A 17,609-nucleotide genomic window follows, 5' to 3' on the forward strand; every position below is an offset into this window, starting at 1 on the left:
CATGGAGACCTCAAAGTCTTTAGTATGATAGAGGCCTTTCTTCATATGTCAGTGCCACCACATTGCCAATGCTGTGGGGGCACCACCCCAATCCAGAGAGATCTGGTTTCCTTGAAAGCCCGCTTCCCTCTCGGGGTGTGTTCTTATGGACCACCCCCAGCCACCACTCTCCTGAGTTTCTAGGTAGCCAACAAAAATGGCTGCGCTCACCTTATCAGCCTCCACATTCCACTCCCCCATTGCCCCTGACTGGCCAAAATTTCTATGGTTCATGCAAGAGGTTAGCTGTGATGAGTTCCTGCTACCTTCCCTGTTCTAAACAGAGAGGAGAGCTCCTCTGGCAGTGGTCTCTGGAGAACCGCCTCTTGAATATTCCACCTCTCCCATCTTTTCTTTTCTTTTTAATATATTTTATTGATTTTTTACAGAGAGGAAGGGAGAGGGATAGAGAGTTAGAAACATCGATGAGAGAGAAACATCTATCAGCTGCCTTCTGCACACTCCCTACTGGGTATGTGCCCGCAACCAAGGTACATGCCCTTGACTGGAATCGAACCTGGGACCCTTCAGTCTGCAGGCCGGCGCTCTATCCACTGAGCCAAACCAGTCAGGGCCTTTCCCATCTTTTCACTCCAGGTTACAGGGCCCAAGCCTTCCCACTGGGGCTTGCAGGAGGCACACACCCACCTTGGAGTTGAGTTCTACTTATGGCTAACTACCCCACGTCTACTGTCTCACCTCCAAAGCATGTCCTATAATAAAGCATCTGCATGTGATCACCGATGCTTTCTTTGGTCTCCTTTCACGGCTCCAGGCTTGTTTAGGAGAACATCGCAAATGTGCTTTCCCAAGCCCCTTTCCTTCAGCTGGAGAGTGTTGGGGCTCTTCTGTGATGGGTCCGGGCAGCGGATGATGATCCCTGAATCATACACGAGGCTTTGGAGTGACTTGAACATGGATGGATCTATGTGCTCTAGAAACTGATTTTAATGGACCAGACTCTGAAGGCTTAATTCTGGGGCAGGCCCGGCCCTTCTTGCCTCTAACCAGTTCCTGCCTTTCCTCAGCCTGAGTAAGGAGTAAAGAAGCAATCACCAAACGTTCCTGGGATGAGGATATCCGTAAGAATTAGGTTTAAAAATGGTTTCCCCTTCAGGATGCGGTCTGCATACAAAAAATAAACAGAACAAGCGCAAATAGAAGGACAAAGCAAGTGATTAAACTTGAAAGCAAGTTTTGCTCCACAAAGCCTGAGATGGAGCTGTGGTTGGATATTTTCCTCTTACAGAAAAGGAAAAAAGTATTGATAGTGAAGAGGAATGATCTGATTTGCTGAAATGTTTGGTCTAGAGGACTACTCCATATAAATTGCCTCTGACTTCCTGAGTACGTTACGCCTTTGAGTCCACTGTTACTGATTTTCTATAGGTTTCAGTTTCACTTGCTATGGTGTTTGGTTGTTTTTTTTTATGGTATATGTTAAACCAACTTATCCTGTGTGTTAGAACTAGCTGAGTTTTTGATTGGATATCTTTAAAAGTTATATTAATTCAGAGGGTGTTGGGAAATAATTGGCTAAATAATGCCGCTTTCAGTATAATTTATGCCCCAAAACCTTTGTATTAAAAGATTCTGACTAAAAATACCTATTATGTTCATAATGAATACATTGTTTTCTATTTTTGTAGGCATTTCCTGTTTAACTTTCACAAACTCTGTGATGTGGGTGTGACTATTGTGTTGTTGTGTTTTAAATTCTTGTACTGGGATAAGCCAAAGCTCAGCAAAATCAAGTTCTTTTTCTTCTTCCCCTCCACCCCGCCCGCTCGTCCCAAGGTCACTATAAAAAGCAGGAACAGAATCAATGTTGGCTGCCTTCCAGCTTAATGTTCCATACCTTGTGTGAAGCTGGGATCTTGGAACTCTTTATATTTACCTAGTCATTTAAGCAACCTAATTCTGAGTCAGGTAAATATGCTTAAGGCAAATTAAAATTAAGTGTTTAAATATGCTTATTTTCGCCCAAGACCCTGACTGCAAGGATGAAGGGAGATGCTAGCAGGGTGTTCTGCTCCAATGAAGAAGACCTGCAGGGAGGACGGGGGTAAAAACACTGAGAGGACTTTTAGGAGGGGGAGGAAGAGGGAGAGAAACTGAGAAAGCTTTAGTATGGACTGATAGGTGTCATAAGGGTAAAATAAAGGGTTGCTGTAATCCAAAACAATAACAATAATAATATGCTTATTTTCAGAATGATTTTATTTACAGTGATTGCTTTCCTGTTTTTCATGCAAAACATTGTGTTCTTAGCAGGGCCAAGAAGTCTTATTTAAACACGCCTATCTGGTGACTTAGTCCTTTTTCTTTGCATCTAATGATAACATCCGGCAGTAACCAAAGTTCCAATCCCGAGGGATTCACATGATACACAATGTAGTCCTTGTCTGGTTTTCTCTTAACTGGGACTGTCTGATGGGGTTTGGGCTAAGGAATTTCCACAAACCTAATAGTAGAATTTTAGATCTGGGAGGAACTTAATAGGTCATTTAGTTGCATTTCCCACCCAATGCAATAATCTCTTTCATAGCATACCTGAGTGTGACTGTCCCCCCTTGTCCCCCCAACACCACCAGGGACAGGGCCCTCGCCATGGAAAAGGCAGTTCATTCCACTGAATCGCTGGAAAGTTCTTCCTCATGCTTTCACAATGAACTGAGATCATGTCTCTCACCCATTGGTTCCATTGGGTATAGTATGGTCCTACAACTCAAATTGACCATAACATTCAAATTTCTCCTTCACACAATGGAAATGTAAATAGTTCTCATACTGCCCCCTAAGTAGAAGACATTTTTTAAAATGTATTTTTATTGATTTCCGAGAGGAAGGGAGAGGGAGAGAGACAGAAACATCTATGATGAGAGAGAATCACCGATCACTGCCTCCTGCACACCCCCCACTAGGGACCGAGCCCACAACCCTGGCATGTGCCCTTGACCGGAATTGAACCCAGGACCCCTCAGTCCGCAGGCCGATGCTCTCTCCACTGAGCCAAACCGACCAGGACTAAGTAGATGACTTTTGATGTGTGAACCTTCATAGTTCCTTCTCCTTTTGTGGTTTATGTCATTGAGATTCTGCCAGAGGCAGAAACCCAACTCCGAATGGCTCAAGCAAAGAAAAAATAGGATTGACTTGCGTAACTGAAGAGCCCAGAGGAAGAGGGGGCTCTGGCCCAGTCCGGGGCGTCAGAGCCAGGTCTCATTTGCCATCTGTGACATGCAGAGCCCATCAGGAAGAGAGGAGCCGCTCGATCCAAGGTGAACCTAAAGAACTATCAACTGTAACTGGCGATTGGAATAATAAGGGATCGGCTAGCAAGAAGCAAAAAGAGTTCTAAAGAAGCAGGAATAGCAGATGGAGAGAGCCAGGCAGACCCATATCCCCACCCCCAGTTGAGATCCAGACCTTGTTGGAGAGGGCACAGACCTTGTCTTACTGATGGACAGACAAGTCACGGCCACACCATCCAGTGGAACTTGCTGAAAACCTACCCCCTAGAACGCGCTGGGAATTCATTCTCTGGGATGCTGGGGAAAGCTGTTTATGAGAACGCTTACCTGAGGGAGGTGCCAAGGATAAACTGCGGGCTGCTAGGTGCTGCTGGAGGACCCAGATGCTAGAGAAGGCACCAATGTTGCAAGAGCCAGACACTGGAGCAGTGGCCCGCATGGCCATTGAACACGCTGGAAGCACAACCCTTGTGCCATGTTTCTCCAGTGCTCTCTGCTGACAAAATATCATGATGGCGAAGAAAGAAACAATGCTTGCCCAGCTGGTGTGGCTCAGTGGTTGAGCGTCGACCTATGAACCAGGAGGTCACGGTTTGATTCTCAGGGCACATGCCTGGGTTGCGGGCTCGATTCCCAGTGTGGGGTGTGCAGGAGGCAGCCAATCAATGATTCTCTTTCTTCGTTGATGTTTCTATCTCTCCCTCTCCTTCCTCTCTGAAATCAATAAAAATATATCTTTAAAAATGTTATTTTAAAAGGACAAATTTTTAAAAATAAATATATTTTATTGATTTTTTTACAGAGAGGAAGGGAGAGAGATAGAGAGTTAGAAACATCGATGAGAGAGAAACATTGATCAGCTGCCTCCTGCACGCCCCCTACTGGGGATGTGCCTGCAACCAAGGTACATGCCCCCGACTGGAATTGAACCTGGGACCCTTCAGTCCGCAGGCTGACACTCTATCCACTGAGCTAAACCAGCTAGGGCAAAAGGACAAATTTTTAAAAATATATATTTTATTGATTTTTTACAGAGAGGAAGGGAGAGGGATAGAGAGTTAGAAACATCGATGAGAGAGAAACATCGATCAGCTGCCTCCTGTACACCTCCTACTGGGGATGTACCCACAACCAAGGTACATGCCCTTGACCGGAATTGAATCTGGGACCCTTCAGTCTGCAGGCTGACGCTCTACCCACTGAGCCAAACTGGTTAGGGCAAAAGGACAAATTCTATGGTATATAAATTGTACCTCAATAAAGCTGGTATTAAAAATGTTCTTTAAAAAAGTGAGTATAAGCATTTTTCCAAGGTATCAGAGAGGTGATTAAAGACTAATGTGTGGGTCAGCCGGAGCCTGCCTTTCAGGAGCAAGAGGAGTTTGGGAGGGATAACCGAGCGGCCTGGGGTGATTGGGATTTGTGGCCTAGGAGCCTCGATAGTCCCAGAAATAAATGGTGGATACCTGAGGTGGGGGTAGAGGGGCAAGTACCAGGAAGCCCCCTGATTATAGTATTAAATAGCTTGATTGGCAGGTGTCTGATTAGGTTGGGTCAGCAAGCCCTCCCACCCAAATGATCTTAAAAACATCTGTTGGAGTTTTGTATTCATTAAAATGGCTACTATGGAAGGAAGGAAGGAAGGAAGGAAGGAAGGAAGGAAGGAAGGAAGGAAGGAGGGAGGGAGGGAGGGAGGGAGGGAGGGAGGGAGGGAGGGAGGGAAGGAAGGAAGGAAGGAAGGAAGGAAGGAAGGAAGGAAGGAAGGAAGGAAGGAAGGAAGGAAGGAAGGAAGGAGACAACAAATGTTGGTGTGGGTGTGAAGAAATCGGAACCCTTGTACGTTGCTGGTGGGAAGGTAAATGGTGCAGCCGCTGTAGAGGGGCCACCATACTGTTTTCTATAGAGAAGGAAATGCCTGAGAGGGAATGCAGTGAGATTACCTACAAGGGGCATTAAATGACCTCAGAGACCGCCACCCAGCCTGTATCAAGATAACCCAGAATAATTGAATGGAACACTTACTTAGGGTCTCTCCTCTCTCAGTCTCCAAGCTTACGCATACACATTCAGACTCCTATATGTACCTGGAGTCTGTAAATTAGAATAGTGTTTAGACCCAAGGGCACAGAGAAGGGCTGAGGGGAGGCAGTGCTGTGTGAGCCTTGAGGAGGAAACCTTTGTCGGAGCCAGGTGGGCTGCTGGGGGCATAGTAAATGAGCCATTCCTCATTACAGATCCTCTAGGATAGTGTTTCTAATAACTATGTGAGATTCTGGGTGTTTTTTTGTGAAAAAGGATTTGCTTTCTAATAAGGCTGATCTAGGCCACTATCTCCGCCCCCCCGCCACCCCTCCACCCCCGTCTTGGTGATAAGGAAATGGAAACTTCAGTTGGTGAAGTGAAACTGACTTATCCAAGATTATGCAAGCAGGTCTCTTTTCTGCCTCTTTTATGAGTATTTTGTTTGGAAGTACACTTTGAAGTTGTGTATTAGTATATCCTCATAGGAATTCTTCTCCTCTTTGTCTTTGAATTACCTTTATCCAATTCTGTTGATGGTGGCAAAATGTATCCTTATTAATTCAGGAAGGGGATCCTAATAACCCATCATAGGTTGCCCATAAAACTGTGGCAATTACTCTAATAATAGTGACCTTAGTCCAAAAATAGCCAACAGTGGTTGCCAGGCGTCCTTAAGGCCAATGGCATATGCCTGAGGGATGGTTGGAGAAGCAAAGACTTCCGTTTGGGTCATAGAACAGAATGAATGCTGGGTTTACCTCTACAGCGGTGGTCTCATTAGCATCTTGCCTCACCAACAAACCAAGCACCAGACAGAACATGCTTCGGCCTCCTACCCAGCAGCCACCAAGATGCTTTTGTGGGGCTTTGTGTTACCAGACGCAATTTAATTGCTCTGTGAGGTTCTGTGCACGCGTGCCACTTGCTGACAACGCTGGATGGGCTATGTAAGCGGTTTCCAATATCGGTGATGTAGTTGGAAACATCCCATGAAAATACTAGCAGTTAACACACGCTGAGTGCTTGCTGCATCCCAGGCACTATTCAAAACGACTCAGAGAGCTAGGTACTACTGTTGTCCTGATTGAGCAGGTGTAGAAATGAGCATGAAGAGCTGCTAGGCCTCACATCCAAAAGCAGCAGTCAATCAACGGCAGAGTTGAGCCCAGAAAATCTGGGTCCAGAATCTGTGTTTGCAAATTGTTATGCTATTCTGCCCTCTTCCCCACCCTTACCGTATAGTTTGATATAAGGGATAATTACACATCAGAACCGAGCTCTTTTTCTTCCAGTCTCCTGAAGGGCATGTTTGTTTGCTTGTTTTTCCCTATTAAGGTGTCATCGGATAACTGTTAACATCTTTTCTGGACCCCAAGATTCAGCGTCAGCTCTAAGATTTGTGTTGCTGTGAAAATTTTCTGACTGAATCCCGCTTTCCTGCGGATCGGTAAGGAACCTGTAGCTTTTTCAGGCAATGTGTTTCTGGGAAGGAATGATCATATCGGATCTCTCTGCTCCCCTCCTTGGAGGTGAAGCCTGCTGGGCGGGCCTGGCTTGTCTGACCCTGAGTGGCCTGGCGGGGAGCCTGAGGTTCTTACCCGCAGCCCTGAAAGGGGAACCAAGACTCCCAGATGGGGTCGGGCAGCCAGTGAACTCGGAAAGTTTATCCTAACAGGTCAACGAAACAAGACAGCAGGGAGGTAGGTAAAGAGAGCTGAAGCCAGGTGGAGTTGGATTAGAAACCCAGGGAAGACAGGAGAAGGAGAGGCAACCCCAAGGCAGCCGCTGGAGGGCATTGTGGGTAGTTTTGAGCAGCTCTGTGCAAGATGAGGGACAGGGAGCTGTTGGGAGAAGCACAAGCATGTTTGAGTAAACTTCACAAACTTCAGAGAAAACTTAAAACGCTATTCAAAGCTTTACTAGCTTACTATGCCTTACGGAACAATTCTGTGCTTTCTTTCTACTTAGTGTTGTGAATAGAGCCTTTCCAGAAACCAACGTAGTCTACACTCTTAGCTTTCTGGTAGTTTTATGACATTTCTCCCCATTGCCAATTGGCCATTTCCTTATTCTTGAATTGGTTCTAGGACCTGTCCCTTCTGGGCAATGCTTTGGTAAGGTGTTGTGGGCCTGTACCTGCTAAAATGACGGTCCCCCTGGCCCACTCATTGTGGGCATAGAATCTTGGCCAAAATAGTCATCCTTTGTCCACCGTGTCCAGGTCTTCACCTGTAACAATAACCAAAGGTGTCCTGGGGCTTGGGGCTTCATAGAAACCTCAAAGGATTAACTGAGAAAGACCAAACAAACACAGACTATGAAAAAAATAGATTCTATACTAGTTGCCCTCCACGTGACCAGATATTCCATCAGTTTCAAGATATTGCACGGGGGTCTTCCATGTTAACTTTTACATCCTCTGGCCATGACTAACCCTTGTGTCTCTGCTGTCCAGTATGATTCTTCCTCGGCTTTGTGATTCTTATTCTGCTGGTTTCACTTCCTTGCTCTTCGAATAAAACCTAAGTTTCCAACTGTGGTCAACAGAGTAAGAGCCCCCCCCCAAATTAGGTTGCCGTACGCAGCAAAGGAGACTTTGCAGATGTGATTACATTAAGGGCCTTGATATGGGAAGATTATTCTGGATTACCTGCATGGGCCTAATGTAATCATGAGAGTCCTTATAAGAGGGAGGCAGGTGGGCCCGAGTCGGAGAAGGAAGATGTGGTGATAGAAGTAGAGATGGGAGGAAGGTGAGGCCATGATCCGAGGAATGCAAGTGGATTTTAGAAGCTGAAAAAGACAGGTTCTCCCCTGGAGGAAGAGCAGCTGAAGGGTGCCGAGGAACATTTTGGGTAAAACGTAGAATTAGCCTTCTGAAAATCTATGAAGACGTGTATCAGCCACTGCTTTTGCATATCATTGTATTGGGCTGATAGTACAAACTAATGGGTTCCCCCAAAAGATATGGTCAAGTCTTAACCCCAGAACTTGTGAATGTGATCTTATTTGAAAAAAAAAATTTTTTTTGCAGATGTAATTAAAGACCTCAAGATGATATCATCTTGAACTTAGAATGGACCCTAACTCCAATGACAGATGTTCCTGAAAGAGAAAGGCAGAGGGGAACTTGAGGCACAGAGACCCACCGGGGCCAGGCCTTGTGAAGGGGGAGGGAGGGTCTGAAGCTACGCTGCCAGAGCCCATGAACACCCGGGCCACCGGGCGTTGGAAGAGGGAAGGAGGGATTCCCTCCTGGAGTTTACAGAGGGAACGTGGCCCGGACGACGCCTTCAGAGGGAGGGCAGACTTCTGGTCACCCGAACTGTGGGAACATAAATTTCTCTTGTTTTTAAGGCCCAGTTTGTGGCATTGTTATGGCACCACAGAAGACTGACACAGCCATCTTCCTCACAGTCGTCTGTTATGTTGAAAGCCAGGAAGATCCTGTTTGCCTATCGCGTTGCAAACAGAAGACACCTTGCCATCCGCCGCCCTCCCATTCCTCCATGCTCCTGCTTGTGATTCTCGCCTCACCCCTCCTGTGCTTTAATGACCCAACGGCACACATTTCTCTGACTTTGCTTTCGGCACGCATAGTACAGCCAGCATCAAGATGAAAAATGTTTAGCAACCAGGAAGGCACAGGTGCTGAGCAATCGGAATGGATGCTGGCTGCAGGGATGGAGCAAAGTCCAGGAGGCCCCGCCATGCCAGGCATGACCTCTTCAGGTGCTGGGTCGTGGCTACCAGATTTGGGCCAGAGTCCTCATGGTAATTCTCAGAATGTACCGGCACTGTGCTAAGGGGACTATCTTCCTGAAACCTCCCTACAACCTCAGGCGTGAGAAAACTGAGGCTCAAAGGGGTTCAGTGATGTGCCCAAGGTCGCACAGGTGGTCCAGCAAGTGCCAGGGAGAGGTGAGCGCCGTGCTCATGATACGATCCAGTACAGAGAACTCGGGAGTATGCAGAGGCCCAGGGACTTCCGGGAGTCAGGGGTTTTAGCTGTTTCTGGAAAGGGGACCTGGCCCTGAGTGGGTCTGCCTAGGGCCAGCAGTAGTGTGTGGGTTCTTGACTTCGTGCAGGAAAAAGTTCACAACACGAGTCCAGGTGAAGTTTCGAGGACGTTTGTGAAAGCTGGGGACGTGACACTAGGAAGGGCTGGGAACTGAGCCCAGGCTGGGCTGCTTTGGCTGAGAAGCCAGAGAGAAGGGGGCCTTGGGGGCAGGTTCAGGGGGGTTGCCTGGGATGACCTGGCACTGCCCATGGCTGCCCTGGTTGCAAGCCTCATGGGGTCCCTTAGAGTTTAGGAGATGCATGCCTGTGGGGGGAAAAAGAGGGGGAAGCAGGAGTGTGCTCCTGGGAGGGAAAGGGCTCACTAGACCTTTGTTTTGAGGGGTTTTAAAGGCTGGGTGTTTAGGGGGGTCTTAGGGGAGGATCTCAGTAGAACATTCATCAGCTTTATGCTGATGGACCAAAATGAGGTTTATTCTCTTAGCTTCATCTGTCCTTGGGTGTGGTTGGCAAATGGCACTAGTTGGATTTCTGTATCTGTCTCCCTGGGTAGGAGATTTAAGCTGTTCACCCTCTGTTTGGGGAGGAGAAGTTCAAACCATTTACTCTTAAGTGTCCCTGGTTTAGGGAAGATAGGATTTACTGGATGGCTGCAAACTGCTGTTTAGCTACCTCAGTTGCCCTATTCCGCTGTCCTCGCTTACTAGCCTACCTGTCTCCTAGCCAGGGCCCAGGAGGTGAGAAGCTGGTAAGATTTCCTGAGCCCCGAGGCTCCCCCACACTTGCTGTTCTTTCCCTGCCTGCTTACCTGAACGGGTCTGCAGGGAGGTCTCGGCATGGAGAGGACAGGCACGTGTGTGAGGTGGGAGCAGAGACCAGGGAAAGCTAGCAAACCTGCATGTCCAGGCTGGGAAGGGAGGAGTGAAGCCACCGAGGAAAAGGGCGGTGTCCCCTTGAAAGAGGGAAGAGCCTTCAGCAGCCTGAGGCGAGAAGAAGAGGAACCAGAGAGACCTACCTCAGCAGAGGCGTGGCCCCTGGGGCTTAACCACTGAACACCTGTGCTCCCCAGACAGGCAGGGGGAGAATAAAGTGAGGGGGCTGGTGCCATGGAACGTACCAGTAGCTGACCTTCTCTCCCGTCCCCCAGGATGCTGAGAGCCGTGCTTGCTGAAAGTCAGTGGCATTTCTGGTTCTACAAATGTAGGTGGACTTCATTGGGGCTTTTACATCTAGTCCCCAGTGATTCATTGTTCTATTTCATGAGTTAGTCGTTAGCAGCTCTGTCACACATATGCAAAGCTGAGCTATTTCAGGGCTTGTCCTTATGAGTCACTTGCTGACTTTTTATTTTCTGCCACTGTTCTAGAATTGCATTCTCTCATTCAGTGTACACAAGTGATAGGTATATCCTTACCTTTCCCTATGTTTTTTTTCTTTTTTCAGTGAGATCAAAAACGGCATCCACAAGCAACGAGGCACATGGTTTTCTTTAGTATTTCATGGAGATTTATACAACTGACACGAGTGCTTCAACTTACATCTGAAATGACAGATAAGCTAATAGAAATGCTCTTCTGAGATGTGCAGCAGGTAAAAGTGTATAACAAGTTAGCCTTGCATTTGAAAGGCTCATCCAATTGTGGGCCCATCTTGCCAAATTGCCAACTCTTCAATTTTTAAAAAAATGTTTAATAGACCTACTTCATCCATCATTGCTACGGAAGTCTAAACACCTACCTCAGTTTTTTTCAACACCAAGAGGGCTGAAGGAGACAAGAAAAAAAAAATATCTAGTGACCAACGAAAAGATGAATTGGTATGACTGAGGAGACCAAGTGTTTCATTCACCACGCTATTTCTAGAAGGTCTCCCTTGGCAACTTGTAAATGCTGTTCTATCACTTTTCTTGGGGGCTTCTCTAGCGGTTTAAGTGTGGCGAGAGAATGAGGGAATTATAGTACGAAGGGAGGGGAGAGTCTGTCTCCCCGGACTGAAAATGTTTCTCCATTTCCCCCTTTTGATGTTAGCTTGAAGCGCTTTCCACTTGACTCAGCCACACTGGTTGGAGCTGCGTGGCATACACCGAGCGGGACACACACTTCCCCATTCAGATGACCACACCAGGAAGTTGGAAGCACAACTTTGACTCAACAGGAGTTTTTCTACCCACGTGCTTTTCATACAGGAGTCGTCAGGCCCCAGATGAGGGTCTTTACACTGTGCCGTTTCTCCTCAGTAGCGTCCAACATGATTGCTTAGCAGCTAGTTTTGAGAGAAGCTTGGGCCTCAGAGAGCAGCCCACGGTCATTTATCCAGGCAGATGCCCTAAAATGACCGATATATCGACACGTTAACACTTAGGAATGGTACTCCTCCACAGCTGCCATGTTCTCAGTTTTGAAAAGCTTTCCTAGATGTCGCTGATGGTCATTTTGCTCTTCAGCTGTGACAACAAGGGCCCAGATCATGCTTTTTCTGTTGATTATGTTAAATTCATTTGGGCTTATCTACAATAATAAAAGTGTAATATGCTAATTAGACAAAGCCGGGGCTGTGAGGGAAGCCTGGGTCCCGGGTGCCAGAGGGAAGCTGGTGCCGGCAGCCGGGGGAAGGAAGGCCTACTTTTGCACGAATTTCGTGCATCGGGCCTCTAGTTTTGAAATAAAAATAAATGTATTTTAGAGAACCAAAAGTGACTCAATTTGGCTGGGTCAGAGTGTTGGTATTATGAATTAGGAGTCTCTGTTGAAATCAACAGAAAAGCCAACTTATACTGAGTTAAACACTAGAGGGAATGCCTCATTTCACCTAAAAAGACCAGACAGATGGTTCAGACTACAGATAAGGCTTGATGATGTCAAGGTCTCGTTTCTCTTCCTCTCTCTGTTCGGCTTCCACTATGTGAGCTGCATCTGAGGGCAGACTTCCTTCATGGGGCTGAGATGGCTGCCAGCAGTGCTTGGGGTTCTATGATTCCAATATTTCACAACTAAAAAGTGAAAGTAACATGAGGCCATAGTAGACATTGGTCGTTTTCATCAGTGTATCGTTTTTCTCCTTCCCAGCTGCACAATTCCCAGCTTGCCTGGTGCTGACCAAAACCCAGTGTGTCTCTTCTGGACTGAGGCAGTGACAAGACCTGTGCGAACGTCCAGCTCTCCCTTCCCTTCAGGGGGTAGTGAGGGCCAGATACTGAGATGGTAAAACCATGAGAGCAGAGGCAGCCCGGGTCCCTGAGTCCCAATGGAGATGGGTTTGGGTAGAAACCTGGGCTGGAGATGGGTGTCAGGGGTGGCTCCATACAGAGTCAGAGGGAGACCAGGTGAGGAGTGTGATTGGGTGGTTGTTGCCAAAGGACAGCTTGTTTACGTACGGTTTGTCCTGCTTGTGAACATTCCTTGTTTATCTCAACTTAAAACGTACAAAGAGTCATCAGAGAGGCACAGATATAGAGGAGGGACCTTGGTAGAACTGGCCAGGACCTGTGAATCAGGCACGTCAAGATTTCATTTGCTATTTCCTGCCTTTTCAGGTAAGTGGTAAAACTTTATATTTGATTATCTCAGTCGCAACAATATTTACTACCACCACCACATCCATTGTTTATTGAGCACTTACTGTTTGCCAGGCACTTACTATTTACTTATATTTATGTGCTTTACTTCTGTTATGCTTTATCTTTATAATCCTAGGGAGTAGAGATTATTTTCCCCACTTTTACAAATTTTACTAGTAAGAAAACTGAGGCACAGAACAGTTAAGTCATTTACAAGAAGTTATACAGCTAATAAATTGCAGAATTAGACTGTGAACCCAGGCCTATCTGGCTCTAAACTATATAATTTTTTACTTTTTTTTTTTTAAAGAAATGAATTTTAATTGTATCATGCTTGAATTTTTTTCTTTACATAAAAATATGAATGATCTATCTATACCAGTATTCTAGAAAATAACATTGCTTCTTGAAATAGATTCTTCTGATAATATTTAAAAAGTTTCTGTTGAATTTTATTTAATCTGGCACTTTACTAACTTAATACAGTGTTCTAACTTTGCAGGTTGTATATAATTATTATTTTTTAACACGTTAAGCGCCAAGCCTATTTTGTCTTCCTTTCCGTTTAGCCCGCGATATCCGTTTTCACCGATATGCTGGCGGCACCAGTGACTGACTGGTCTGGATGGAAAGTATAGTGTCAGTCACCAGCTTAACATGCTAAAATATATTTTTATTGATTTCAGAGAGAAAGAGGAGAGAGAGAGAGAGAGAAAGGGAAAGAGAGAGAGAGAGAGAGAGAGACAGACAGACATCAATGATGAGAAAGAATCATTGATCAGTTGCATCCTGCATGCCCCCTATTGGCGATCAAGCCTGCAATCTGGGCATGTGCCCTGACCTGGAATTGACCGTGACCTCCTGGTTCATGGGTCGATGCTCAACCACTGAGCCACACTGGTGGCCAGGTTGTATGCTTATTTCTACCTAGTTTGTTTGTTTGTTTGTTTATTTTACCGAGTATTATAGAAGGTTAAGTTTTTCCAATGACTGCTTGTTGAGGTTTATGTTTTATTTGTCATTTACAGAAGTTAATGTTGAGGAGCAAGGCATTTGTTGTATATTTTCCCTCTATTGGCAGGGAAGGTTATATGTAAATAATTTAGGGATTTTCTATAGGATAAAGCAGCTATTGTGTCTTTTTGTGTATGAGTACTTGAATATGATTTCTACTTCGTTGAAAAACTTACCCCTGGCTCTGGCTGGTGTGGCTTGGTTGGAGCATTGTCCCATGCCCTGGAAGGTCATGGGTTCAATTCCTGGTCAGGGCACATACCTAGATTGTGGGTTCAATCCTCAGTTGGGGCTCGTGTGGGAGGCAACCGATCATGTTTCTTGCTCTCTCTCTCTCCCTTCCTCCTTTTTCTAAAAACAATAACATTAAAATAAAACCTACCCATGATTGGGCTTTAAAAAAAAAAATAATACGTACTTATTATAGAAGATGGTAAATTTCAGAGAAGAATAAAAAAAAATCATGGATAATCCTAGCAAAGGTAAAATTAATATAGCTGTGTAGTTTATGCCTTTTTTATACAAAAGTTCAAATAACTTTTCATATATCTTCTAACTGGTGACCACAAGGCTGTCTGATAAAACAGCATTGAACTGTATTTCCATGCGTCTCAGGGTCTTCCTGCTTCAAAGCAAAAAATGTGCCATTCTGCAGTTTGGGGGTGTGGTTATACCTTGGATTATTCTCTTTACATAGTGAATGTTATTTGTAAGTTACATAGTATCTGTTCCCACTTCCTGCAGCCCAGGACCTGCAGCGAATGTGATCGCGACAAACTGGTTTGTAAGATACAGTGGCCAGCAAAGCCACAAATGTCCGTGACAGGCTGTGTTCCCATGGCCAGGGAGCATTCTTTTTTTTTTTCTGCAAGAAAAGTAAAATCACTTTTTGTTTAGATAAAAAGCATAAAATGTATTGTTTTTTTAAAAATCATATAGTTGTTAGTCTGGGCCTATTTTGAGAGTGGATAACTAACATCATTTGTTTTGAGTTATTTAGTATAGTTTATTTAGTGCTTTATCATATATATATATATTTTTAAAAAATTTTTGGAAATAATTTTAAACTTAGACACAGTTTTCAAGAATAGGAATAGTACCAAGAATACCCATATACTCTTTACTCAGATTTACCTACTAAATTTGACACCATTTGTTTTATAATTTTAAAAAAATATATTTTTTTATTGCTTTCAGAGAGGAAGGGAGAGGGAGAGAAAGATCAATGATGAGAGAGAATTGTTGATTGGCTGCCTCCTGCACACCCCACACTAGGGACTGAGCCCACAACCTGGGCATGTGCCTTGACCGGGAATTGAACTGTGAACTCCTGGTTCATAGGTCAATGCTCGACCACTGAGCCACACCAGCTGGACTGTTTTATCATTTATGTAGGTGTTTTCTCTCTTTTATATACAACTAGAGGCCCGGTGCATGGAAATTCGTGCACTCGGGGTGAGGGGGGTCCCCTCAGCCCGGCCTGCACCCTCTCACAATCTGGGACCCCTCTGGTAGGGTCCCTAGGCCTGGCTTGAGATCAGAGCCTATCAGGGCTTTCCTTCCCCGGGCTGCAGGCAGCTGGCCCCACCCCCGCTGCTGCCACTGCTTGCCATCTGTGCAGCGCTGCCCCCCCCCTCTCCCCCCCCGCCCTTGCCACTGGTGGCCTCCCTCTGTAGGTGACAGGCTGGGGTGCAATGGCTTGGCTGGCCTGGGCCTCCCTCTTTCTTTGCTGGGGGGCGGGGCCAGCCCTGCGAGGGGCCGCCTGCCTACCTGATCACCCCTAATCACTTGCCTGCCTACTTGATCACCCCTAACCGCTGGTCTGCCTACCTGATCACCCCTAACCACTTGCCTGCCTACCTGATCTCCCCCAACCACTTGCCTGCCTACCTGATCACCCCTAACCGCTGGTCTACCTACCTGATCACCCCTAACCGCTGGTCTACCTACCTGATCACCCCTAACCTCTCTGCCTGCCTGCCTGATTGCCCCTAACACTTGCTTGGGGGCGGGGCCAGCACTGACTTCTGGTTGGTCAGCCTCCGGTTGTTACTGGTCGTTACAACCCAGGGTTTTTATATATTAGGATATTTAAATTATATGTTACGTGAAATTTTTTCTGAATCATGGGTAAAGTAATACATCATGGTCCTTTTTCTAAATACTTTCATGTGGAGAGTCCAAGAATAGGGATATTCTTTTATATAACCAGAACAGTAAATTTAACTTTGGTATAACCTTTTATCTAATTTTATGTTCATACTCTAATTTTGCCAATAATGTCTTTTGTTGCATTCTCCCTTTCCTATATAGGATTTAGTCTAGGCTCAGGTATGGCATTTAATTGTCATGTCTCTTTTGCCTCCCTCCCTCTCTCTCTTTTTAAGAAATGTATTTTATTTTTTTTCTAAAATATATTTTTATTGATTTCAGAGAGGAAAGGAGAGGGAAGAGAGATAGAAACATCATTGATGAGAGAAAACCATTGATCGGCTGCCTCCTGCACACCCCTCACTGGGGAATGAGCCCACAACCCAGGCATGTGCCCTTGACCGGAATCGAACCTGGGACTCTTCAGTCCGCCGGCCAACACTTTATCCACTGAGCCAAACCAGCTAGGGCAGAAATGTATTTTATTTAATCACACCAGGGCATATTCATTTCACTGATTTTTTAGAGAGAGCGGAAGGCATCCACTCCCCAAGACTTTTCCATGTCATTGGAAAATTGTAGTAAAATACTTTTATTAGAACAAGGCCCTTCTCTAAAGTCTACCTGAGAATATTTATAATAAACATAGCGTTTGCAACGCTCCAATGTGAAAGGCACTCTTCCATAGGGCTGTCCTACCAGCCTTGTATAAAGCTGTCCATGGGGAGCCACAGAAGGGTTTCTGCCCGGGAGGGACGCCATCCTGTGTGGGCCTGTGCAGACGAGCAGAGAAGAGAAGTGTTTTGGAGGTTGAACCTACAATATTTTGGAGGCAAAGGGATTGGATGAGGAGATGGCAAAGAGGATGAGATGGCAATGGCTCAGCAGGTTTGTGGATGGCAGGGCCATTCGCTGAGATGGGCATGAGTCGGGAAAAGACCAGGGTCTATGGGTGGGGAAGACAAATCAGGAGTAAGTAAAGCCCATTTTCTCTTGAATGCTCTGTTTTCAACTAAAAGTTAACTAAACTCATGTCTTTTCCAAAATCAGTAGTATCCTTGATAAACTTACCCAGTAGAATCAAGGATATAACAAGATCTTAGCCTTTCAGACTTTTAGAATTGGATTACACTCAAATTCTATTAACATTTGCAAGTTCTTTTATTTTATAGGCTCTCTGCCAGACTTACATACCTTTTCTCATTTCCTTCCCTCAGCCATCCATGAAGTATTTCCTTTTTTTTTTTTAAATCTTCATTTTACAGAGGAGGTGTGAGGCCCAGAGAGAGATCTTATTGCTTGATTTGAACACGGTCCCACAGTAGCTCCTCCTGCCTGAGACCTTGTTTTTCCCCCGTTTTGTCAGTGCCGTACAACAGAACGTTCAGCAATGGTGGAAATATGTTATATCTGCACTGTCCACCAGTCCTGTGGTTCTTAAGTACTTGAAATGTGGTCAGTGTGATTGAGGAACTGAATTTTTAATTTAGAAAACAACAGTGGCTACTGTATTTGCAGCACAGCGTTAAGTCAAAGGTCTCCAAATAGGATCTAGC

The sequence above is a fragment of the Eptesicus fuscus genome, chromosome 19 (genome assembly GCF_027574615.1).
Source record: "Eptesicus fuscus isolate TK198812 chromosome 19, DD_ASM_mEF_20220401, whole genome shotgun sequence".
Lineage (NCBI taxonomy): Eukaryota > Metazoa > Chordata > Mammalia > Chiroptera > Vespertilionidae > Eptesicus > Eptesicus fuscus.